The sequence below is a fragment of the Malurus melanocephalus genome, unplaced genomic scaffold (genome assembly GCF_030028575.1).
Source record: "Malurus melanocephalus ecotype Western Australia unplaced genomic scaffold, MMel_1.1 scaffold_126, whole genome shotgun sequence".
Taxonomy (NCBI): Eukaryota; Metazoa; Chordata; class Aves; order Passeriformes; family Maluridae; genus Malurus; species Malurus melanocephalus.
The window spans coordinates 316,664-334,599 of NW_026623358.1; the positions used below are offsets into that span (position 1 = coordinate 316,664).

At 38.3% G+C, this 17,936-nt stretch overlaps 1 long non-coding RNA gene across 1 annotated transcript in view; it reads right to left on the minus strand.

Moving 5' to 3' along the window:
• Positions 1-13,542: 13,542 nt before the first annotated feature.
• Positions 13,543-17,936, minus strand: part of LOC130576063 (uncharacterized) — a 12,669-nt gene continuing 8,275 nt past the window's right edge. The window contains exons 2-3 of the long non-coding RNA XR_008965631.1: positions 16,080-16,224; positions 13,543-15,133 (exon numbers count right to left, since the gene is read on the minus strand). This is a non-coding gene — a long non-coding RNA (uncharacterized LOC130576063). The remainder of the gene's footprint in view (positions 15,134-16,079; positions 16,225-17,936) is intronic.

Here is a 17,936-nt window from a genome sequence, read left to right on the forward strand (position 1 = left end):
ATTCTTCTGTTCATCATGGAGAAACACAGTACAAATGTCCTCWCAAGGGAAAGGTGAAAAGAAATCATATTATCTTAGGGCATCAGGTGCTCATTATAGCCAGCAATTAGAAAATCTCAGGTGCTAATGATGCTTATTTAACAATGCTTCTGATACTACACTTTTACATGGGAAATACAGTGAATATCAGGTGTGAGAATGCCAAGATTTGCATTTCTCAACTGAGCTCCGATTAAAAAACAAAAACAACAACAAAAAAAATCTCCAAAACTAAAACAAACAAACAAACAAACAAACAAACCCAAACCCCCCCAAACAAACAAACAAAAAAAAAAGAAACAACAGCAACAGCAAAATTCACAACAAAAAAATGTAATTCTTCCCTTATCACTTGGCCTATCCAGGTTAGGAAAGAACAAAATACTACCACAAGCATACATTTTAACTTTTAGAAGGGTTAGTTCAGTGGATTTAATTGTAGGTATTCTTAAGGTTTTTCTTGCAATCCCCGTCTAACAAACTGGCAAGAAGTTTTTCACCATTTTAAGTAGACTTTGAGCCTCAGAAGTCACTTGCAGTATTTACAAATGTGGACTAATATTTTGCATTTTATATATTTTAGATAGATTTTGAACAYAGCTCCCTGTAATACAAGGATTTAGTTCAAGTTTTGACACTCAAATGTCTGTGGAACAATTTTAGGTAACTGCTTCAGAAGGGACACAACTATTGTAGCACAGATATGTCTTTTGTTGGTGTTGGTTGTTGAAATCTAGCCCAACAGCACAAAGGACATGACTGAAGCAAATGGAAACATTCCCTCTGTCTTCTGTGGTCATTGTGCTTGGCTCTAGATGCTTTTACTGTTTKATGATTACCTAGTGGTCAATGATACTGGTCAAAAATAGAGGTATTTTAGCCTCATTCCTCGGAATTAGGACACACAGTCCTTCTCCCATTAAGTATTATGCTCCAGAGTGCTTTAGGAAAAAAGAATGAATTATCATCCTACCTTTAGGGTTGCATAGATTAGTAGGATAAGACAGAAAAGCCTGCATTGGCAATATTTCAGCTATACTTGCATGGTGGATAAAGAGAGTCCTTTCATTTCTGGGCACTTTCATGAGAGGCCAAAAAAACAATGAAATCTTCGGCATTATTTACATAAGTGTAAATCCTTCAGCAAGTGTTCTAGATATGCCCAGATGGGTATGTGGATTTACTTTAAAACTAGATACACTGATCTTTTAATGATTCTGTTTAAGGTCAGAATAAATTTCTTTCTTGTTATTTTTAAACAACTGAAGAACATTTTCATTTATCTCTTCACTGCACCAACTTCCTCTGAGACCATGACTGAATAAATGAAAAAATATTACCTCTTATTCCTTCAGTTCCTGCTCAGTAAGCTCAAAAAGTTTAGACAACACAAGGAAGATCTCATTTTTCATCTAGGAACTCACATAGCCAGAGAATTGTTAGTCTCAGTCTCTATTTTTTTTTCTGCTGTTTTTCATGGGATATGGAGTACAAATGGCTTTTCTCAGAATATTACACCAGCATCCCTATCTTGTTTGCCTGAATCACCTAAGAAGTTTAGGTCTGCCTGAGTTCCTTGAGTAATTACTGATTATTTTCCTGAGTCAGGTGAAGGGGATCACATCCTACAATWCTGCCATACCCCCTTTCCTTTGGTTGCCATGTAGCATTTGTGCCAGCTCCCTGGTGCAGGTGGGCAAAGTTCCAGCTGACTTTGGATGGAGCAGGGTTTCATCCAAGRGTGCACAGTGAAACTCACATCAGCTGTCAGGCACTGTGGGCATTCATTACTCTGCAGTCTGAAATAAATCTTTCTACATTTTGTACTCTGTAAACTTCAGCCTGGTCAAAGGCAACTTTAGCCCTGTGGCTCTGTGACCACTTACTCACATCTCGCTAGGTCTCACCTCTCTCAGCTTTAGTACTATTGTGTTTACATTCTTGGTGTTGTAGTCTGGATTACATAGCATCTATCCCCCTGTCAGGTCCAGCATCTGGGCAGAAAGCTGACATGGTATTGGTGATGGAAGAATTTGACTCCTCTTTCTGTAAAGCACTGGGGTATCCAGAGTTTTTTTTTTTGGTAGAAAATAAAATTCTGTTCAATGGCATTCTGGGGTAGCAGATAAAACATAATTTGTTCCTGAGATACCTACACTATAGAAGAGTCTAARAAAAATTGTGAGCATTTCAACAATGAGAAAAAGTATAATATTGTAACAGAAATTGTTCTTGTACTCTCTTATGAACAGCCTCACTAGTTTTCGGGGTTTTTTTATAATTAGCTGAAACTGTTTAAAAATTGTTAGCTGTATTGAAACAAAGACTTTTGAAAGGAAACAGCATGAACACTTAGTGAATTAATTCAGAAAAGCCTTGATTAAGCAATATACACCTAATTTCACATAAAAATGCTGATTTTTTTTCCCTAAAGATTAACTGTGAATTCCATTAATATGAAGAAAGWTATGTATGAATATCAATTAGAGCTTTGAGAAAGTATATTCATGTGCTGTGTTAGAGACAGTCTGAGTCACATGCGCAGAGGACCCAAAAAGAGTGGAGTTAATGACATTGCCTTGTCTTTGTTTAGSTGTGCCCTATGTAAAGGCTCAGGAGTGTCTATGACCCCCCGCTAGCTCTGGGTTTTCCCGTGGTTTGGCAGGTCACTGTGCTTGATTGCTGGAGCACAGAGGGAGCAGTAGCTGAAAATCTCTCACCGRATGCAGCTGCACCAATAGCTTGATTTTTCTCAGGTGTTGCCCATTTTGTGGTTATTTGTATCCCAAATGATACAGAATTAGCACACTCTCTTGTGGCCAGCACATGTTCCTCCAAAGCCTCAGGGAGTCAGTGAAGGTGACAACATGGGAAGATGAGGATGGGCTGGCCCCAAAAGCAGGAAGGCAGGTGCCAGGTTGCAAGCCAAGTTCCCCTGCACCAGAGATTCTGTCACTTTGGGGCCTCCAGCACTGCCATCAACACTCAGCCACTGCTGCCACCCCCYAGGAGTCTGTGGTGCACCACCAGGCTCCCTGGACACATCTCATATGGCACCACCCTTGCTGGCTGTCCCTTGATGTCCTTACCCTGGCATTGCCTTGGCTGTATCTCTCGGTGCCTTTTGTGAGCCTTTCTCACGACCCACATGTGCATGAGAAGCAGAGTTAAGTGAGGATGCTCMTGGGTTAATTTCTCAGCTGTCTGTTTCACAGCAAAATCTGGGGTTATTGTCTCCGAGTCTCTTAGCCAGGTGAAATAACACACAAACATTGCTTCCAGAGCAACCCTTGGCTGCCTCATGAATCAGGATATTCAAAAGACATTCAAATGTTCAATTTTATTATAGAAATAAAGTAATATAAAATTGTAAAAAGGATACGATACAAAAGCGTAAGACAGATTTGCAATTAATTCTCTTTTTTCTTCCCTGGAATTCAAACATACCTCTTAGAACAAATGGGCTCAGGCATGGGACAGTAATAAATCTTTGATTTTAATATAATTTTGAAAGAATCACACATCTCTAAAAGATTAGGGAAATACAACTTTTATTTTAATGCGAGTAGTATTTTACTGAACCCTGGCAGGRTATTAGAGAAATTATCATTTTCTCATTAGTCTAACTGCCAGCTAGCTCTTCTTACTTTCCTTTTCTTCACAATGGAGTGTGTCTGAGATAAAATGCTACTTAATCAAATTAATTAAGAGGGAGTAGATTTCTAAAGAATGAGTTTCAGAAGGAATCAGGCCAGAAACTTAGCATGTTCAACACTTCAGATGCTTTCTCAAGTTCCAGTCTTCAGTGGTATTTAATTGTTTTCTTGGGTCAGGTCCTAATAGTTTGGCTTTGAGATTAAAGCAGGAAAAATTTTTATTAGACAAAAAGGTGCCATCAAATGGATTCATTAAAATATGGGCATGTTGCTAAACTTCTTGTCAAAATAATTTCCTTCAAGAAATTCAGCTCTGTCAGTGCATTCATTTTGTAATTTAATGTTTTGACAATTCAGGTTGGAACAATCATTTGTTTGAAAATTCCTTTTTGCAGTAGAGTTGTGAAGTGTGAAATCAAAACCACATCTGACTTGATTCTTTTCTAATCAATTGTTCAAAATAAGAGTTTTGTGCCACACTGAAATAATTATTTTTTGAGCTGTCAAAACTGCTGGTGAACACAAAAAAAAAAAAAAAAAAAAAAAAGAAAGGAAAAAAAAGGGGAGGAGCTGGAATAGAAGCAGTTTGTGTAGAGAACTCAAAATTCATGCTACAAATAGAAAATCCTTCATGGATATTCTATTATAACATTGCTTATTCAGTTGTCACATGCAGTTATAACTCTGTGAATGCAAAGTARCTATAGAGTTTATTTTAGCATGTGTGTCGGAAATAATCCCTATTACTTCAACTAGGACACATTCATCTGCATCCTGTTCTAGAACAAACTATCCAGTTGTTAGTCACTTGTGGTTACTCCTTCATTATTGTGTGACACTGTAAGAGCTCCCATGGGGACCACCTGTTGTGTCAGGCTCTGTACAAATCAGGATTGTTAGGTGTCACAGCCTGGTCCAGATCTGCTGCATGCTGGCTCTCAGCTGTGATGGAATCCCACTGCAGTATCCAGAGGGATACAAAAGACTGGAGTAGAAACTAGATCCAAGACATTTAGAAACCCTGCCCAGAGACAGACCCTTCTTTCCTTCCGCTTCCCCCAAAAAACCCTCTCTTACCAGTAGGCTCCTGGTAATGATCTACCCCAAAGCTCTCAGCCCAAAGCTTTAGAAGACACAACGGCATTTGGGCCTCAGGACAGATGGTAACTGAACACAAGCTGAATTCCAGGGTGGAGGAGATGCCTTCTTGTGGGGCAACCCAAACTGAGTTGAGATTCTAGAAGCCTGCCCACACACAAGCTTGTTTGAACAGCCATCCATGTTTGTCCCCCTGGTACATTTTTTAGAGGCAGCTTGATAGAAAAATACAGAGACAAGGGTATATCACACATCCTCCYGTCTCCTCAAGGGTAGAACAACTGTGTAGACCTCTGGTAAACATCACCAGGCCTAGTGGAGCTCCCCTCAGTCTGATCTGACCGCCCGTGTTCAAGTCCTTCTTAGATACTCAAGTTTTCACCTCTCACTTCAGGTGAGCTGGTTCCATTTKCCCTTACTCAGAGTGATTTGATTCTGTCAACAAAGACAACTTTCTTGCATGAAGGAGCACATCTGTTTGAAATGGCTCCTAGCCCTTTCTTGGCAAAGACATCAGCTGAGGAAAACTTTGTCTGTCTCTGGTGGAGCACTGAGGTGGGGGGATGGGGAATGAGGCATTAAGGGGTAAAGGTATATGCACAGTTAACACAGTTAATCCTCAAGCAGAGATCCTGAAGAGAAAGACATCAAAATTAATGAGAATTGAGCTTTATTTTATTTACTCTTTCACAGATCTGTGATTCAGAGTGTGCAATGAGGAAATGTGTGATTCTCTTCTGAAAGGACAACTGTGGCATATGTAACATCCATGAAAACCATTAGAATCTTGCAACAACTTCTGAAAGCTCACCTATCTCCATTTACCAGTTTTCTCCCTTTTTCTCATCCATATGGCATCATTATATTGCCAAGTGTCTAATGGAAGGTGCCAAATAGGTTGAAATAAATATTTCCATAGGGAAAGAAGTCATGTTTTTAAGTGTTACAAGAGATTGCTTTGTTCCCTTTGTTTTTTCTTAAGTAATATCAGTTCAATAATGAACATGAAGCGGAATTATCTGAGATAAATGTGACACAGCCAAAAAAATAAAAAACTTGATCAAAAAAAATGGTCAGAAGGATTTCTGAAAATAACCATACAGAAATGAATGTAACCAAGAGCAAAATACTGCAGATTTTTGTTCTAATTGTTAAAAATGTTCCCTCCCACTCTTCAAACTTCTAGTACAAGTTTGAGCCTGAAGCAAATTTTTACAGTAAAGTTATAAACCCATGAAAACAGACGTTTATAATGGAAACACTGGCACAATTCTAACTAATGTGTTGTGCCATGGGGTGCCTCTATAATAAAAAAAGTGTCTCTGAGCTTGTATGCCAGCCAGAGAAGCTAGCAAAATGCCCCAAAAATATAAAAGCACAGAAGTAGATGAGACATCAGCAGTAGCAGCTTTCTGACATAAAGCAAGCACACAAAGTCCAACACAATAAAGGATTACAAACAAATATTTTTTCACAGCTTTGAATAAATACAGAATAGGAACCATGCTTTGAGAAAATGATGGGTTATTAAGGTATGGAATTTAATATCATTGTCAATCTATAAAACTTTTACAACCTAGTCTTATTTGCACAGAGATTACATCCCCAAAGCTCAGTGCCAAAGACACATGTTAATAAGCTCACAACTTTTAATTAAGCAATATGTATAAGTAGATTCCCATTAAGCTGTGATTTGTGGGCTAGTTCATTACAGTGGGTTCCAGCCACCAGACACATATTCAATACAAATCAAGCAGCCTGCATATTATCCAGCTTAATGTGAGCCTACTTGGGATATTTTATCACCAGTTCAGATTGGTGGTTCAGAGAACTATATTTTTTTCTAAGATTGGGGGCAGCGACCAGAACCTTATAATGACCCCATGTTGTTTTCTTAATGAAACTATCCATCTGAATTGTTTGGTTGCAACTGGTAATTATTCATACAGTTAATCATAGTTCTGTTATATACAAATATATGACATTCAGCCAGAACACATTTAAATTAAATAAGGCTCAAAAGAAGGAAATATGGATACTAACAAATGCAACAATTAAAAGTAATTCACACATTTTATTCCAAAGAGAGTGATGACATTTTCCAGGTCTTGGAATAACTCTCTTTTGGGTTCCTGAATTAMGTTAAAAATTCTGGCCCCAATTTGTGACACAGAGCATCAAGTAGAATTTTTTCAATCAGCTTTACTCATCATAGTGTGGCACGCCATTTCATATTTTTCTTGCTTAGATGGATTTCCCACTGATTACATCAGCAGTGAGGATTGTACAGCAATTTGATGCAACAGTCTTAAAAAGAAAATTGATATTCTGCAATTTTTATCTTTTTTTTCTTTTTTTGCAGGAATTATAAGTTCTTGGATCATTGGATCATCATATAGGAGAAATTATTACAGTCAGATTTCTGGAAAATAATACTTCATCATAGCATTTTTTTCTGGTATTCCTTCCATAAAAATAAGYGAATGAATTATCTTAGCTACTACACATTTATAGTTATCAAGAGTGACAATTGTTTTTAACAGCCCTTTAAGTAAGGATTCTACTGTATTTCACTGTAAGGAAATATGCATTTTTTTTTACTGACTGACCTTTTCTCTGCAACCTCTCTTTAGCCCCCATAAAACATACACAGAATATTTAGGGTTGATTTTTCTTTTTTTAATTTATATTTTCTATTTTGCTAYTGAAATAGTCTGTGAACAATCAATCTTTTCTAATTTATATTTTCTATTGTGCTACTGAAATATTCGCTGAACAAYCAATTAGGTAACATAATGATACTATTAAAAGCTTTCCAGTATTTATTTGGAAAGCAGAATTTGCCATTGAGCCCCAGGTTCATCTTATTCAGTATCTTTTTAACAGCAGCAGCTTAGCCATGAGGTTTTATAAAACCAGGGAGGGAATGAGACCCAGTAGAGGAGAGTCCTGGCTGAAAGAGAAAGGAGTGAGCTCCTGAGAAGGAGATGTGAACTACAAATCAAGAAGACAAGGAGAGGAGAAAGATCATAATTAGCCATAGCTCTAAATGTAACAAGAAGAATTTTTCAATCAATATGTTAAGCTGCTTGTAGCCAATTAAAAGACTGTAAAGTAGGGACAATGCCATATGTAGATTAGTCTAGTCTCGTAAAAAGAGCCTTGAAGCAGTGTTGCATAGTTCATGAATTGATTTTGCTCGAAGGCCAGAGAAAAAGGAGCAGCAATAACCTGGTMCTGTAGTAACAGAAGTACCTCAGAAAAGTCCATTCAGTGGCAAATGAGTCAGARGAGTTTTACACATCCCTTTTGTACCAAAGTTTCACCTCACCTAACCATCTTTCCTAGGATCATGCTGGTGCATAACCATAATGGAGAGGGTTTTGGTTTGGGTTTTTTTTATGATTGCACTATTTCTGAATAAATTAGAGCAATGCAGACGTGGGAAAACCTGTACCTCTGCCTTCAGGTTTARTTCACTGCTGAATTCTAGCACTTTGCCTGCTCCAAAGCAGCATTTGGAGGMGTGAGGAAGCTACTACATATGTTGGAAGCTAAAGTGTTAAAAACAGTCTCCTGCAGCCTGCAGAGGAAGCGTGGAGTCAAGAAAAACACACAGACATATAGCTGTTGAGACAGGAGCAACATTACAGCCATTAAAGTCAAATGTCAAAGAAGGAACAATGCCTATTAGCTTTTAGAAACCAAAAATGAACAGTTCAGCTTTATCAAACAAATGGGTTGCACTATCCAATTACTAACTTCTGATAAGCACCATGTCAGTTTTGAAATTGTACTGCTGAGTCCGTGGAGAAGAAAAATTAGATCCGAGTTATCCACATAACAAGGATAAAAGGAAGCCAAACTACCACAATCCTGACCTAATTACCCAGGCAAATCACTCCCCTTTCTGGAACCTTGAAGAGCCAGTAGAAACACTGCAGCCTTCGCTGACAAAGCTCTGACCTTGTACAAAGCCCCTTTCCTCCCCTGTTCATGTCTCATCTGATCAGAAGCCTTGAGAAGTCCTCTGGTTGGGCCCCTCAGTCTCAGCATCTTTTTGTTTCATCCAGTCCAGGAGTGTAAGAGCTTGGACTGCGGAAACTCCCAGCCTGCAGAGTGAACACAATTCCTCATCCGCTGCATGGATTTGTGTTCAGCTCCACAGAGCAGCTGGCACATGCTCTGGAGGAAGCCAGCAGCCTGTTGGTTCTTAGGGCTAATGTCCATTGTRTTCAAGGAACACACAGAGGCTTCTGTTCCTTCTTCAGTGTTGTTAAGTCTGAAGCTGGTTGGCAACTCCCATTTTAGTGTTACTTTTTAGGTACGTGAGTGGTAAATCAGGCAAATTAGGTAAATTCTCAGCACCAGAATATATAGTTGAAAGGATAATAATAATAATAATAATAATAATAATAATAATAATAATAATAATAATAATAATAATAAATTACATTTTATGGAATGTAATATGCACTTCTGAACACTTCCTGCTCTCTTTTTTGTCTCTGCCTGAAATGAGCACTAAAGTCCTTGTTTCATCCCCAGCCACTGGGCTGTCTGTAAGGACTCCTACCTCAAGGTCTGTCTTATCACTCACAACATCCATAATCAAATAAGAAACACAGGACTTCCCAACAAACCTTTAAACTAGACACATGCACATGCACACACACACACACAGAGCAGAAATCCACTTCAGTTGCAGTTGTGCTGGATGAAGGAATGACAACTCTCCCACCTGTCCTCACCACCCTTCTCTCAGAGATGACTGCACTCAGAGTTGCTCGTAAAATTGTTCGTGTGAATGCTCTCACACCTGTTTTGGCTCAACATGGCCCTGTGAGGCTTGAGCAGCTGGAGCAGAAGGTATTTGCTGCTCAGTCTGAAATGGGTGAGGGAGGGATCCCATGGGAGCTTCTCCTGCATGAAAAAGCGGCTGTAGATGATCTCTTCAGGTGCCACAGCTGTGCTCAAAGGAGAGCGTGTGTCCACAGCAACAGCAAGGGTAGAAGAGGAAAGCTAAAAATTAGCAACCTGAATGCAGCATCTCTTAGTCTGTGCTTTTTTCTTTTGCAACCAACTCACACCTCTATCGGCTCCTCTGACATTCTTTCTAAAACCCCTCAGGCTGTCAGAGGGGCAAAGGCAAGCCCTCAGATCATACATTCAGCCCCAGATTCAAGTAAAATGTTGTGTTTCTGATAAGGCAGATACATATGCAGAAGGCCATTGATTCATAAGAAAAAGTATTTAAGAATTGTTGGTAGGTCAATGTAATGTGGTAAGCTTTCCAATGCTTAAAAAAGAGGGGACGGGGGCAGGGGGGAAGAGGGAGCTGCAACCAATTCCTGTCTAACACTTCTTAATGAAAAAAAATCATGTGATGACAYCTTTAAAAAATTTAGGCTTTTTCATTTCTAATTTATAAGATATTATTATATTATTATATACCTGTGGAAAAAAGGCAAAATCCTTCAAACAGTGATTTTTTTCATTCCAAGATATAAAATAAACAACAACAACAACAGACAAAACTCTAGAAAGGTTTAAAATACAGAGTCTTGCCACTGAAATCTGTCCTGCTCTCATACTGTGCACCAGCACACATGTACATGGATATTCTTGCACTGATTTTAAACACAATGATAGTTGTCTGCTGCTCCAAAATTCACTGTGCATGGTGAAGATCTAAAATTCTTCTGAACCAATGTTGTGCAGAGTCCTTTCTTTTTTTTTTTTTCATTTTTATTATTTTTATTATGTAAGGATACTTTACCTTTGGAGCAGGCTATTATATGTTTCAGATGAAGAAACTCTCCAATTTCATTAACAAATAGCAAGATCTGTGCATATATCTCCCATAAAGAATGTTTTAGAAATATGCCCTATTATGTCTAGTTAAGTCAACCTTGTGTCATTATTTCATATTAGTGTCTATGACAGGATTGGCATACCCAGGAAAGATGCATCAAAACCATTACATGCAGCCAGGAAAAAGAAAAAAAGAATTCTGTGTTTCGAACACCATGTTAAATATCTCGTCTTCAAATAATTTGAGAAGGTTCTATTGGTAAAAAAAAATTAAAAAAAAATAAAAGGTCACTTGTTTTAAGGTTTAAGGAAGTACATTGAATAAAACTTTAGTAAAACAAGATAAAAATAGAAGGACAACTTTGGAATKAATATTTAAGTAGAAAAAGGGAAACTAGAATGAAAAATCTACTGCATGAAGAGAAGAAAGCATTGCTTAAATGTCTTGTTTTGAACTTATATTGTAAAAAAAAATTCACAAGGAAACTTTGAAATAAGTCGAGATTTTGTAAAATACYTATTTCAGGTCCAATATCTTTATCCTATACTATTAATGGAAAGACCCCTGCTGTATGGGACTACACYGATTTCACTAAATTGTTAAGCAGACATTAAGAAAAAGTGGAAACAGTACCTGTTTTGGGAAGATCGTATAATTTCCACAGAACCCCTGAAATGTAGGGCCAGAAGAAAATTCAAAACACCTACAGCCAATATTTTAGCTAAAAATAGATGAACTACATCACTTTGTACATATTTCTCCTTATGTGGTGAGTTGACCTTGATGGGACATCAGTTGCCCACCAAGCTGCTYTATCACTCCCTCCATAGCAGGAYGGGGGGGATAAAATAAGATGGAAAAAAAAACCCTCATAGGTCAAGATAAAGCTAGTTTAATAAATAGGAAGCCAAGGGAAAAAACAGATTTTATTCCCTACTTCCCATCAGCAGGCAATGTCTGGCCACTTCTCAGGAAGCAGAGCTTCCGTACTTGCAGCRGTTGAACACAAATGCCATAAATAAAGAATGCCACCCTTTTGACATTACAGGGAAAATGAAGGGGTCAAAATAGCTCCATGCATGGGCTCATTGATTTTGTAATTTTTATATCTGAACCATAATTTTGTCTCCTTCTAACATTTGGTGKGGCTGGTGAAGATGCACCCATGTGTGGCTCAGACCTTGGACCATCTCCTGCATGTGTCATTCCCAAGAATTCTGTTATGSATCTCCTGACAGGTGACTCCTGTTTGGGAGGAGGTAGTTGCTTAGGAATGGTTTGAGAAAGGTTTATGCCTTCTCATACCTTCCATATGTTCAGACAACAGATTTGAGTGTCTTCCAATGCCCATTGCTGTCAAGGAAATGATGTTGCTACATGATATAAAGGTAGCTCTCAATGTCAAAACCTYTTATACTGTAAATTCTCACATCTCCATTTTCTTTAACTGAGCAGCCAAAGAGTACTTTCACTGAGGATCAGGCTCCCTATCTTTAGATTACTGGATAATAATATGCTATCAAGGAGATATAAGAGGGAATCAGAAAAGCTCATCAAAATGTTCGGTGACATGGCAGCAGATTTATGAGAAAAAAAGATGTCATTATAAAAAAGGGGGAAAAAAAAGAAAGGTCATATTCATTAGGAAGAAAGGAACACCTAAAGAAAGTACAGGACATTATAGATCTACCAGCACTTYGGAGTTTTGTTGTTAAGAAGAGGGAGGGTTTCTTACCACATTTATTAAAATGAGGTACTGCTTCTCTTTATTTTTACATTTGCAATCTTTTTATTATCATAGCAATACATCTTCTACTGCTTCCTTAAGCATTAACAGTGGGCTTATTTAATAAAACTGAGGACTGAGCATCACTGGAAATACCGTTTCCAATGGAATCCTCTCATGCTGTGATTGGTGAAGTGCTAAGTAATTTGCTTTTAATGCTAGCACATACCACTTAGCACTATATTTAACTGAATGATGAAAATCACTCATTTTTCATCCCCTTGCTTAACTGGTGCTCAGTGTAATCTATCTACTGTACTGAGAGCCTAGCGCCAGATATATTCTAATAGACCCTGCTCTCCAATCTACAACAAGCATTTTAATTTTTAATTCATAGTTATGTCTTTATCTTTTAATAGAACAGAACTACAGATGGGGAGTATGTTTTAGATAATAAGAGCACAGTAGGTACCCAGGGAAACTACACCACTAAAAGGATTCTTTATTTACACTTTTCAGTAATGACTACATATATATAGCTACACAGGAGGAAATTGTTGCAAAGGAACACTGCATAGACAGACAATTACTATCCAGCTATAACTGAGCATTATGGATGATGCTGCTGATAAAAGCACTTCAGAACACAATTTCAAAGCCAGTGGCACCCACTGCATATTGACCAACAAACACAGGAGCTCACAGGATGCAAGAAATCAAAATTAATAGGTAGGATGCTGCATTAAAAAGAAAAAAAAATAAATTTACCCAGTATTTAAATGTATCTTCAGTTCAGCTTTCACAAATATGTAATACACAGRATTGTACATCCTAGATCAAATGAAAGTCAGTGGAGACATTCCAATATAACTGGAAGAATAAAAGAGGTCAGTCAAGTCCTTCATGCTGAACATGTAGTCTAGTCTCAGGACTAGATCCACATTTGTTAGAAAAATCAACATAGTCCTATCAGAACTAAGCCATGGTGGTTCCACACATAAAGTCAGACTTACCATCAGACTAAATTCCAACACTGTATTACCAATGYTGAAGTCAAAATTTCACAGAACCCGACTGGGATATCTTAACTCAGTGGTGAGAAACCCAGAGTATAAYACTGCCCAAATGCATTTTTGCCATTATAGCCAGTCATGTTGAAAGACCAAACTGAGGCCAAGAACATGCACAGAGTAAGATGCTGCCCACAGCCTCTTGGTACAGTCAGCCAGAAACTGCAATAGGTTATTGGCTGGTTTCTCTTCAGTTAGTTTCTTTATCAAAGTTATGTAGAAAAGTTTAAAATGTCAACAGGCAAAGCAAACATTAAAAGRCAATTTTATTCCTGTTATGACAGAAAGAAGTCATCCAAGTAATATCTTACACAATAAAAGCCACAAAAATCACATCAATTCTTGTAGATATTCAGAAGGTTTTTCACACCATTTCTGTCTGGGTGTACGACATAAAATAAGCACACACATTGCAAATAAACTGGGGGGAAAACGCATGCAGTGCACATGCACACAAATGAACAGGGTGGGGGGAAACCAACAAAAAAGTAAGTGGAAACCAAATCACTATCTTGCATATCCAAAGAAAAACTGTGCTCAGGAGTGGCATCTAAACCTTTAGGTTACTATCTAATGTCATTTAACTTTTTTTCAGGTGGATGAGAACTATGGATTTAAGAATTCTATAATCAACAATTCTCAAGATATTGGGTAAGATCTTGCAAAGRTAAATGCATCTGAAAAAGTTTTACCATACCTGTGTGAAAAAAAGGACACCAGAAAATCACAACATGCTAGAAAAATGTCACTGGTTACTATGTTAAATGATTACAGATTTCTGCATAAATGATTCAAAATATCAGTAAGGTAATCTTCCCCCTCCCAGCTGCATTTTCAGGATAAAAGGATCCTACCAGAGGGAAGACTGAATCAAGATGCTGGCAGTCTCCCCTGTATTTCTCCATTTGCCTCTGACTTTGGTGGCCTTCCACAAATGATTTCATCTTTCTCGCCTGTGTTCCCCTTCCCACCTTCTTCCGTTGTCTCTCATAGTTCTTGCCTTTGGGACATGGACAATTTCTGATAAATTTGTAAGGAGCCAAATAGAATAGGTACTGACTGGTTCTAACAAAAGAGAACTGATTGGTTTTAACTTTAATGCTATTAAGAAAGCATGAGCATAACTTTCAGGTTGTGTTAAGCTGCTGTAGTTCACAGGGAAACAGGTATGGCCACCACGAAAACCTCAGAAAAAAATGTCTCTGGGATCTTGTAAATTTTCCAGCATGTTGGAACTTGGCTACAGAACTGGTGGATGAAGCCATCATTGTTCTTCTGGGCATTCTTGCAGTCTTGCAATTACAACAGACTTGAGCTTTGAACAGTTACTGAAAACACTGTCGATGTTTTAGACATGAAAGTTGAAAGACAAATCAGCATTATATTCCCCACCATAACTAGCAGGTGTGAGCAGAGCTGAAAAAGCAGAAACAAGCAAACCTGAGAAATCTAGAAATGTCCCACAACTGGGGAAGAAAAAAGAGTCATATGAAATAATTATGTTTGCATGATCCAGTCCGTGATTTGAGTTCACCACATTGTGTAGATTGTTGAAGAACACAGATGTACTAAGAGAACACTTGCAGGACAACACAGTACGTGCAGAGGTGTGGCTGTCAGAAACATAAATCCTATCAGACAGTGGCCATACCGTGAATCATGATGTAAACAACTCCATGGACCACACATTACTGCAGGAACTAGCTCTTGTCTGAAGCAACAGGATTTCCTGAAGATTAGAAAAAAGGATGTAGAGAAATACATGATGTGAATACACCAACAACAGTGTATGACCTCCCTCCCCCAGCAAAAGGGATATAGGAGCAAGAGGCTACACACTAAATTTACACATTTTCCTTTAAAAAAATATGTCTTTTGTGCTCACGTGAACTTTCCAAGGTTTCTCTGTTAGCAAACAAAATTATTGTGAATTCAAGAGTAACACAAGGCTCTTTGAAAAGAACTTTACTCCTTAGAGGGCATCAGAAAACAGTGATAGGACTCAGCTGAGTGCAGAGATCTTRGGGAGCCAGGCACAATGAGCCTGGAAAAGGAACAAGAGGAAATTGCTATCTCATAATCACAGTGATGCCTAAGGACACCTAGCATGTTCTGCAGTGCTCTGTCRTCAAACATCTTGACACTATCTTTGGTCAGGAGTGACTTCACTGAACACTTGACAGAGATGTTCCCCTCTGCTTGCACATCTCTAGGCACTGTGAGGGCTCYAGTGGCTCCCAGTGCACAGTGGAAAATACAACACAGGGCAGAGAGATTGGGACCTTTGCACTTAGACCAGTATGWGTGGACACATACCTAAATATATTTACAATATTTGTTATTAGCCTGCTCCCAGCATACTTTAAACACTGGTCCTTGCTCAAACTAGGTTGCTCTGRATTGTGTCACTGTATTGAGATTCTGAATGGAAAGCATGACAGTGTTTTGGACAGCTCWTCATCGTTCAGGACTCTTGCAACAGCTGATGGGACTACCCAGGGAYGAAGACACTCTGGAAAACAGAACTGTGAAATTTCAGGTCTCACTGATGTACCTTTGCCTTCCGAAAAGATACCATGTTTTATTTGGTTTTCTCCTATCCCTCCCATTATTTTATGTGTAGGTATTTTATGTGTAGGTGYTTTTCTGTTAGGCACAGAAACTGAAAAGAATACCTTTGCACCTTGCTGTATGCTTTTTCCTCTCCCTCAGCTTGATACGTGTAGATGTACACAGAACACTGTTCTTTTCYCTTCCATGGTCCTGATCTGTGCTCRCTTCATTACACAAAGGACTTTCCTCACTAATATCACCAAATGCCTGGAAAACAGAACAGACAAAACCAACATATTATTATGGCAGCATTCAGTGAAATATCAGAGGGAACATAGACGACTTTGATTGCCCTTACCCACCCCTCTCTTCTTGCTTTCAAAATATCACAGCTTAGAAGCTTTTGTGTGTGTGAAATTTTATTCTGTCATACTAATAACCCAGCTTTGCAGCAGCTTACAGTTTAGCTTTCATGGTTCAGTTCCACTTCTAGGCTTATAACAATTTTTTTAACAATTCTGCCAAAATATTATAAAGTGAAACTTACTGTAAATGTATTCACTAATACAGATAGAGCAGTGAGATTAACAATTTAAACACATGTGAAATGTGAATTCACCTAATTTTTCTCACTCTAAATGCTTTAGTAAAACAGTGGGATGGGGATTTTTACACCCGTTGCTTTTCATAATTTCTTCTTATGATGTTCTTGACACATGGAGAAGATTTGAGTGAATAAAGAATAGACCCTAAAAGMAGGAAATCATGGCCATGAGGAGGAGACAATCTTGTAGGACTGGAAATTGGTTATAAAGCCAAAGCACTGCATCAGATTCAGSTCAGTTCATCAGTAGTTGCCACATCACATGTCAGATCCTCAGCTTGTGTTATGTGGGCGGCATTTTGCACAAGAGTGMCCTGGCTCCAATTGTTTTCATGTTTTGGAGCACCCATACAAGAGAATTTTTGCTCAGATGAATTTGAGCAGAAATCAGATTTCAGATACTGAGAAGTAACTGAGCTCAGCTCTGTCTAGCTGCTGTTACTCAAATGTTAGAACAATAAAAGCAGGTTAATCCAGTAAAATAGTAAGGTTTTAAAGAATTTTGTTATTCTCAATCTAGTTTAGCAGAGCTATATAGCAAATTTTACAAACACAGGGATGTGTCAGGGAATAATCTCTAATTTCTATTGTATTTGTTGTATATTCTTATTGCCTRCTGAAGCATCTTTGTTATACTTCTGGTTTTGACTCACTGTAAATCTAGAAAGTGCTGTTACTTCTGGAACAGAGAGATACAGATGTCATAGCGGATATTCCCACCTCACATGAAAAGCTGAGATTAAATATTGAAGTGATCTTGTGTATCCCACATCYAAGGCAAGTTCCTCTGCACCATGCTATTCTTTCTTCTCACCTAGACGCCACTTACACAGAACAGCTGCTACTTTATTTTTAGTTTTATTCTTTCCAACTAAGAGATAGTCCAGTTTTAGGTTGTCCATAGTTCCCCTTATGGTATAAACAATCATCAGGACAAGTCAAAAAGAGATACAACATCATGGCAGAACTTCACAGCAACACTTTTGCACTGTACAAAGTCAAGAAAATAAGGAGACATAAAGGAGGTGTATGTATCAGTGTATACCTGGAGTTGCATTGTGTATACCCCAGTGTATACACCAGTTGCAGAAGCTGGGGCATTAATTTCATTTTATGGTAGCACTTAGGTAGATTTRGAAAAAACTTTTAGATCAAGTGCAGCCATAAGCCTAATCCTGCCGAGTCCACCACTAAACCACGTTCTCAAGTGCCACATCCAGATGGCTTTTAAATGCCTCCAGAGAGGGTGAYTCAACCACTTCTCTGGGCAGCCTGTTCCAGTGCTTGAAAACCCTTTCATGTTGTCAAGAAATTTTTCCTAATATCCAATCCATTTCCTCTTGTCCTGTTGCTTGTTATGTGGCAGAAGAGATCA